This window comes from Garra rufa, chromosome 9, assembly GCF_049309525.1.
Source record: "Garra rufa chromosome 9, GarRuf1.0, whole genome shotgun sequence".
Classification (NCBI taxonomy): Eukaryota; Metazoa; Chordata; class Actinopteri; order Cypriniformes; family Cyprinidae; genus Garra; species Garra rufa.
Window position 1 is genome coordinate 36,780,214 of NC_133369.1, and position 9,277 is coordinate 36,789,490.

Sequence of the window (9,277 nt, forward strand, 5' to 3'; positions counted from 1 at the left end):
CTGTCAGGAAGGGACGCCAGCCGTGCTAGAGGAACACGACCCTGAGGTGGAATGATCACACGGGCAATATGTCACAGCAAATGCCGGTGCAGGGTGCCAGGGCCACATCCACAGGTTTCCTGGCACACAGACACTTGGCACCATGTTCATACGCCGGCTGATTATGCCTGACATGAAAGGGCTGAACCACTTGTGGTGGCGTGAGATTTTTTTTCAGGGTGTTCTTTCCATGTTATACGTGAGTATGTGTGTGTGGATAGTTGAATTGAAATTCATAAATAATAAGTCAAAAATAACAACTTTATTCAACTTCCATGTCAGTCTCCGCCGCACATTCAAGAGAGTAAAATAAAGCATACGTGCAGTGCTGCTGATGCAGGAGATGGTGTTCTGACGTAGAATGAAGACTCGGAAGAGATTAAATTGTTGAATAACGCATTTTTTTTTCTTTGCACACAAAAAGTATTCTTCTAGCTTTATGACATTACGGTTGAGCCACCGATGTCACATGGACTATTTTAACGATGTCCTTACTACCTTTCTGGGCCTTGAACGTGTCAGTTGTATTGCTGTCTATGTAGGGTCAGAAAGCTCTTGGATTTTATCAAAAATATGTTAATTTGTTTTCTAAAGATGAACGAAGGTCTTACGGGTTTGGAACAACATGAGGGTGAGTAATTAATGACAGAATTTTCATTTTAGTGTGAACTATCTTTTTAAGTTTAGGTATGAGGTAGGGTTAAGAAAATACAATTTTTAGTATTTCTACTTCAGATTTTATGTTCAATTCACTGTTACTTGCGGATTATTTGTGTAATTTATTTTCCCCGATGTGTGTGTGTATGTAGATAGATAGTTTGTTAATAAAGATAACGTCTATTTGAAAACTTGCTTCAACGTTTTCAGAGATGTGAGCTCTAGGGTGTCAGCCAAAATTTGTCTTTAGAACAAATAATAGATAAATGAGACCAAAGACTGACCATTAGATTTGCCCCAAAATTAATTATATTGCATGTTTAACCACTATAGACACATCAGAGCCAGTGGCAAATTCCAGAAGAACTGGCTGAAGTAGGGCTGCTCTAGGCGGGTTCATGAGCACTAAACGGATTATATTCATAATTATATTATATGTCAAATTCCCAAATCCACTACAATTTTATGTGTTTTTGTGTCATAAAATGTAGTTTAAGAGTCTTTTTTTAGGTGAGAATGTATTTGTTTAGACTTCAAATATGCAGTATGTTAATAAAGATAACGTCTATTTGAAAACTTTCTTCAACATTTTCTGAGATGTGAGCTCCAGGGTGTCAGTGGCCATTCAGCGCTCATAAACCCACCAAGATTTGTCTTTGGACCAAATAATAGATTAATGAGACCAAAGACTGCCCATTAGATTTGCCCAAAATGTCTCATGTTTAACCACTATATAGACATCAGAGCCAGTGGCAAATTCTAGAAGAACTGGCCGAGGTAAGGCTGCTCTAGGCGGGTTCATGAGCACTGAACAGCTGCTGACGCCCTGGAGCTCAGCATGTCCGAAAACATTGAAGCAAATTTTCAATGTTAGTTTTATTAACAAATCATGTATTTCAAGTCTAAACAAGTACATTCTCACATAAAAACTCTTAAAACTACATTCATTAATACCAAAAACAGTATTATTTATAAAAACATGTTTATAATTATACTATTTATAAACTTCCCAAATCCACTACAATTTTACAAATAATACTGTTTTTGTGTCATAAAATGTAGTTTTAAGAGTTTTTTAGATGAGAATGTACTTGTGGAGACTTCAAAGATGCGGTTTGTTAATAAAGATAACGTCTATTTGAAAACACAGGGTGTCAGTAGCCATTCAGTGCTCATAAACCCGCCAAGATTTGTCTTTGGACCAAATAATAGTTTAATAAGACCAAAGACTGCCCATGAGATTTACCCAAAATGAATTATATCTCATGTTTAACTACAATAGAGACATCAGAGCCAGTGGCAAATTCTAGAAGAACTGGTCGAGGTAAAAAACAGTATTATTTATGAAATTGTAATGGATTTGGGTGTTCACCGTAACACACGCTGTGAGAAATACCTCAAGCGGAGTGATACAAACGGTGAAACGGTTGGTGTTCTATTATCACTATATATATATATATATATATATATAGACCATTTCAAGGATGTAAACAATAACAAGCGCGTTGGAACGTTACTGCGCATGTCCGGTCCTGAAACATTTCCGGTAGCGCTATTTCTCTGATCTGTCAATACGAACACATTCTTTTAAAATCTAGCGAAAAAGCTAGTTAAGGTAAAAAAGCTGCTCATTAACTAATCGATGCTGCGTGCGTGTACACGGGAGATTGCTAAAAGCATATCACATGAACGGAAATATTGTGAACATTTATTCGTACAATGGATGTCATCAGTCTGAAGCAAGCAGTGCAACTTACTTCATGTTTTGTTCCCAAGATATCCGGAGGTTGTTCGTGATTAATTTACTTGCATTGCGTGGTCAGTCTGTATTTCTGTTTAAATATTTGTTTTCATTAGTACATTACTTTTCACAATACATATCGTTCCAAACAACGCTAAATGTATGCTATTAAAACTAAGCGCTGGATGCTATTATTACGTGTTGAATTCATTTCAACATGTGTTCAACGTTAGTTTGGTCAAGTTTGTTGCTGTGGAACAGTGCAAGTGGAGGGTATGAATGCTCCGAGTCATCATGTGATCACAAATAAACAAGATCGTCGCAATTCAATGCTGGCTAACGTGTTTTACATAAACCTGTATATCTGCAGATTAATAAATGCACACACAAACACACATAAAGCATTCATATATGTTTTTATGCACGTATTTACTGTTCACACCCACACAAATTTTATATATATATATTCATGTGAAAATGAATACTGGTGTAATGTAAAGGCTGATGCTAATTCAGCTTTGCACAACATTTTTTATAATAGAAATCATTTAAATAATTAATCATGTTAATAAACATAAAATACTTATTTCAAAAACATAAAAAAAATACTTTGTCCAAACTTTTGACCAGTACTGTATATAAACAAAAAGCATTCTCTCACTTTCAACTGTTTTTATTTCCAGCACATGTATTGATATGTAAATATTTGTATGAACATAAAATGCTTCAACAAATGAAACAACAACAACTGAAACAACATTTGAACTGAAATGGAGTACAAAGGGGGAACAAATGTCAAAAGCAGCAGTCTGTATCCGGCCTGGTCATCAGTCGCTTTAAGTACTACACTAAATTACTGAATACTACACTCAAGTTCTCAATCACATCTGGGTGTTGATATGGTCAGATGTGGTTTGTCACTGCAGGATGATCAGCTGTCGTTGGGTGTCTACAGATGATGGCTCTCCTTACACTGCCTTCTCAGATTTGGTGACCCTTCTGTATTTCTGCAACTGTTTACATCAGTTTAGAATACTTTCTAGAAAACAAAACAAAGGATATTAGCCATCATTATGAAAATGTATATAACATTTAACCAATTCTATGGGAATTACAGGGAGCTAACAAATTTCAGTATTACACTGTATTGTCAGATTTAGTGACCCTGCTGCATATTTACAACTGCTTACATCAAAATGCTTCCTTGACTAAGAAACAAATGATATTAGAAATCACCTGTATGAATTTTGTTTACATTATATAAGGATAAAAGTAGAAAAACAATTATTTAATATAATGCACAATATAAAAAAAAATAATGCTATTATTGCTTAATACGTCAGTACATCTTGGAATTAACATTACCAAAGCTTATGTGATGGAAAATAATATTTACCATAAACATTACGTTTTGTAAACTACTGCCGTTAACTGTTACACAATACGACATTCACGTACTTTCATGTTACTCACTGCATTTGTCAACTGACAAAATAACTAGACGACTAATATGAATTTAACTCACATAACACTTAGCAATAAAACAGAAATAAAAAAACTTGCCTTTTTTCATTAACGTTACACACGAAAGCTAGATGCATATGTAAACAATGACAAAATGCTACTTTAAATTATACGGCATCATACTTGAAGAGTTAACGTAAAGATATACAAATAAACTGATTAATTAAAAACGATATTTACTTGCCTGAATCGAAATGTGCGCTGTATATCCTAGAGTTGCTTGTTGTTATCCAGCCTTCTCCTTCACTGCCGCAACACGGGTACGTTTCGCGGAAATCTACCGTTAAACACGTCTCAGAATGTTAGTACCGCCCCAGAGGGAGCACACAACCACCGAACGACAAGGATCTAATTTTAATTTAGACATTTAAGCAGGATGTTTGTATATATATGACCGCAATCCCACTGTTCATAAAGCGCTTCTCGCCATTGTTTTGAATGCGCTGGACCACTAACCGGAAACGTCCTGGGACCAACGACGTCACTTCCTTAAGCCGCCGAATAGCGCTTGAAATGGTCTATATATGGTGCAGTATGCGCACTCATAATAGAAGCGACGCGCACGCGGTGTGACGCGCCGCATCAAGATAAAAGGTGCGTTCGACTTCATGCGGCGCCGACAGAAATCGGCTGCCGCCTTTCAAAACAATGCATTCTGGTAAGATCATTTGTCCGACTTTGATCGGCGCTGCAGCCGCCTTTCAATCACGTGTTCCATCAAAGTACCGTGAGAGCAAAACGAGAGCAGCCGCAGAGGTCAGGCGCTGCAGCTGCTTAAAATCGGCTGCGAAAGCCTTGATGACGACACACTTTATTCTCATTGGTCAGATTATGTGACGACAAGAACGACGTGTGCTGCGTGTTTTTTCTTAAAAAAGTTCCTGTATGGAATCAATCTTTATATCGCATATCTAATATTCAAACAAAACATTAATGATGGAAATGAAGATTAGGCGATATGGTAAATATATACAGTAGTCAACATTCGAAGTGGATCAAAACCTTTCATCAAATTTGTCCTAAAACCAAAAAGAATACCTGTTCTTATCTTAGGACAACTTTTAATGAACTTTTTTGATCCACTTCGAATGTTGACTACTGTATTCTTCTTGTATAAGAGTAAAGTTTGGGGGGAAAAAATGGTCAACCAGAGGCCGTTTTTTTTAATGGATGCTTTGCTTCACTACACTGAATAAACTGCTTATATTTGAAAAATGTCCTATAGCTAACTACAAAACCAAGATGCAAATAATAAACGTCATATTGCATTACATTAAAGTAACTCACGTACCTGATATGATCAACAAAAAAAGCAAAACGATTGTATAGAATAAATGATAGGGAAACGTTTTTCTTTTATTTATTTATCTTATGTAGTTTCATTTCTTATTTTTCTTTATTCCTTTTTTGTGTATGTTTGGAATACAGTTTCATCCTCTATAAGTGTCCGACTTGACGGCCGTCTCTTTACTCCTCCCCCGACTGCAAGCGGCTGCTCTCGCCAGCCGGCGGCAGGCTAGTGTAGTGCATCTCGAACGCACCTAAAAGGTGCGTTCGACTTCATGCGGCGCCGAAAGAAATCGGCTGCCGCCTTACAAAACAATGCATTCTGGTAAGATCATTTGTCCGACTTTGATCGGCGCTGCAGCCGCCTTTCGATCACGTGTGCCATCAAAGTAACGTGAGAGCAAAACGAGAGCAGTCGCAGAGGTCAGGCGCTGCAGTTGCTTAAAACCGACTGCGAAAGCCTTGATGACGACACACTTTATTCTCATTGGTCAGATTATGTGACGACAAGCACGACGTGTGCTGCGTGTTTTTCTTAAAAAAGTTCAGGTGTGTAATCAATCTTTATATCGAATATCTGATATTCAAACAAAACATTATTGATAAAAATGAAGACTAGGCGATGGTAAATATATATTCTTATTGTATAAGAGTAAAAAAAAAAAAAACTGGTCAACCAGAGGCCGTTTTTTAATGGATGTTGTGAGAGGCTTCACTACACTGAATAAACTGCTTATAAAAATTGAAAAATGTCCTATAGCTAACTACAAAACCAAGATACAAATAATAAGCGTCATATTTCATTACATTAAAGTAACTCACATACTTGATATGATCAACAAAAAAGCAAAACGATTGTAGCATATAGAATAAATGATAGGGTAACTTTTTTCTTTTATTTATTTATCTTATGTAGTTTAATTTCTTCTTTTTCTTTATTCCTTTTTTTTTGTGTATGTTTGAAATACAGTCTCATCGTCTATAAGTGTCCGACTTGACGAGATAGGGCCGATTGCAGAACAGCAGAACCATACGTCACAGCAGTCACACGGCAGCAGCGCCACGGCAGCAGGCTCAGACGGTAGTGGGCGGAGTCTCCATCTGAGATCGAAAGTGGGTGAAAATAATGATCAACTTATATTTTTCTATATATTTTTAAACAGTATAAACTGAGTACAAAGCTCAAACAAAAAACAAAACAAAACTTGAGCAATAGAATGTTTTTATTTAGTTAAACTATATTTTTTACCTAATCATTTCAGTATTAACCAATTTTTCATTGTACATAATACCATGTACTATACACTATACCCATCATAAACTGGATTTTCCAAAAAATATTACAAAATCAAACAAAACATATAGCACAGAAGGCACACATTTAACAACAATAATAACCACACATTACTCGCCTAACTAAATTAGTTTAAACCTAAAATAAATCAAAACTCTTTAAACATGCAATTAATCCAGAGGCATGATTTGTTCACACACTCATTAAGGAAATGTCCATATCATCCTTAAATTCAAAGTGAAACATGAAGGGCTCTTTGGCCAGCAGACTCTCATCATTTGTTTCTGCCATTATAAAAGTTCATTATGTTGCTGCACATGAAATATAACGCGAATAACATTAAATAAATATTTTTTTATAAGGTTACACACTGATTATTTATAACTTAAAGTCCCCCTGAAATCAAAATTAAAGTTTTTTGGCTTTTAGTATGAATATATTAGCCTTAAGATTATCTATAGTCTAGTGTGCTTCAAAACAAAGACAAAATTCGCGTTTACAAGATATGGGCATTCAAAACTTACAGTCTCGTCACTTCCGCCAATATGAATCAAGAGGTGTTTCTCAATGTCAAGGATACGTCCTTGGCAGGACTGGTCCTTCCAAGTCACTTCCTTCAGAGGCTAGGCGAGGCTCCTCTTAAGCATTCGGAGAACACATAAATGGAACAGGCTAGCAAGTGCACGTTATTGCGTCATTACCTCAGTGAAAGGTCCGCTCTTATCATTCATTTAAAAATAATTACATCCATTTCGTCAAATTGACCCTGCACTGTTTAAACACACTTGACAGTCAAAAAATCAATATGATTAAAAAGGAGTTTATTGATTTAAAAACGATTATATTGCCTGAGTGAACAAAACTGCGTCCATAGCAACCCTCTGTTTTTCATGGCAACCGTGTGCCGTTTACTTCGCGGTTGTCTGTTATCTATAAATAACACACCGGAATTCAACCAAGCCATTGTAATAATATTTGATATTTAAAAATATTTATAATTTAACAACTATTTGTTAAAGACTTATCCTATCTCACAAACAAGTTTATTTTTAATTTCCCCAACTACACCATTTTTACCCTATTGAGCAGAATGATCCCTTCATTCCCTTCATGACTCCGCTAACGTCCGACATTTGTATTTTTGAACAAGATAGCAAAGCTGCGCGCATAGGATTGTGGGTGATTTTAGAGCGCGAAGGCTACACTTATGCATCCTTTCCTGTGTATGGGATATTTTTCGAATGAAGGACACAGTCCTTGGTTGAAATTCCGAGGATCCTCGACATTGGAACAGTTCTTCGACGGATGACGATGACGTAGCATCCTCGAAATTCTGGCTTCCGAGGATCCTTCCTTGACATTGAGAAACGCCTAAGGATTTGGATGATATCACCGTGCACTTCAGTTTCTCATCAAACGTTCTGTCCAATCAAATGCTCTCTAGAGTCCGTAGTGTCCCGCCCCCTACACAGAGACGCGGAGCAGATCATAAGCGCTCATATGTGCGGTCAGCATGTATTAAACTACACAGCCTCAGCATGATAATGATCACTATTTAGTTTTAGCAAGTTTCATATTGAATCTGTGGGGTAATTTATTAGTCTGTGGCGGTCATAAGCTTACAAATGCGGCTTTACCGAGCTCAACGGCTCTGGCCCGAGCAGATATAAATGGAACGCTATTGGCTATTCAAAATTAGTGGGCGGGGCTGGGCGATATGTTTTTGTTTCAGTTAAAAGTACGTCACCACATAGAATAACGCTGCGTGTTTCAAGGCACTTCAGTGGACCTTTAAACCCCATTTTTCTACCCATCCGTTGGTCGCGCATATACGCCATGTTTGTAGTTTTTTACACTTTTTATGCGTATTTGTAGTTCTAATCAAATCCTCGTTCAACACGCAATGTGTTGTGGGCAATATAATAGCCGTTAGAGTGCGCATTAATCCGTACTTCGAATTCTAAAGGTAAATTGTAGTAGACCGTCCGGAAATCTTTGGAATACTTTTTAGGACATACCAATTCTATTTTCGAATACTATTTAGGACGGATATTTTGTGGGACCTGATTGGGCTGCAGCAGGAGACTCCGCCCACTACCGTCTGAGCCTGCTGCCGTGGCGCTGCTGCCGTGTGACTGCTGTGACGTATGGTTCTGCTGTTCTGCAATCAGTCATTATTGGACTTGACGGCCGTCTCTTCACTCCTCCCCCGACTGCAAGCGGCTGCTCTCGCCAGCCGGCGGCAGGCTAGTGTAGTGCATCTCGAACGCACCTAATAACATCTCAACTTTTCAGAATGCCATGAGCGCACCGCGGGTCATGTGACAAGAACCAACTAATCAGCTTCTTCCTTTCATGAAAAACATTAAAAGCTTAGCCAAGATGGAGGAACAGCCGGTCATAGCTGTTACAGGGATAACAGTTTTTAGTAGCAGAGCTACTGCAAGCGATTTTTAGTTTTGGAAATCCATTCATCCTTTGCTGAAATTTCCGCGTCTTCCTGGAGGAAGGTCATGGTTGCTTAGCAACGGCAGACGCCACGGGAACGCAAGCAGAGCGCTTTGGAAAGAAGGAGAAACCGGTGCGCCTAGCGTTTTCCACGTGTTTTTAGGCGTGAACGACCCCTTGTATGGTACGTTTAAGTTACTCTGTCTTTTGCAGACAGCAAGATGTAGGCTATAGGCTAGTTAACCTTAGCATAGCTTCCAGTCACTCATTATTTTTACGCCTGTTTT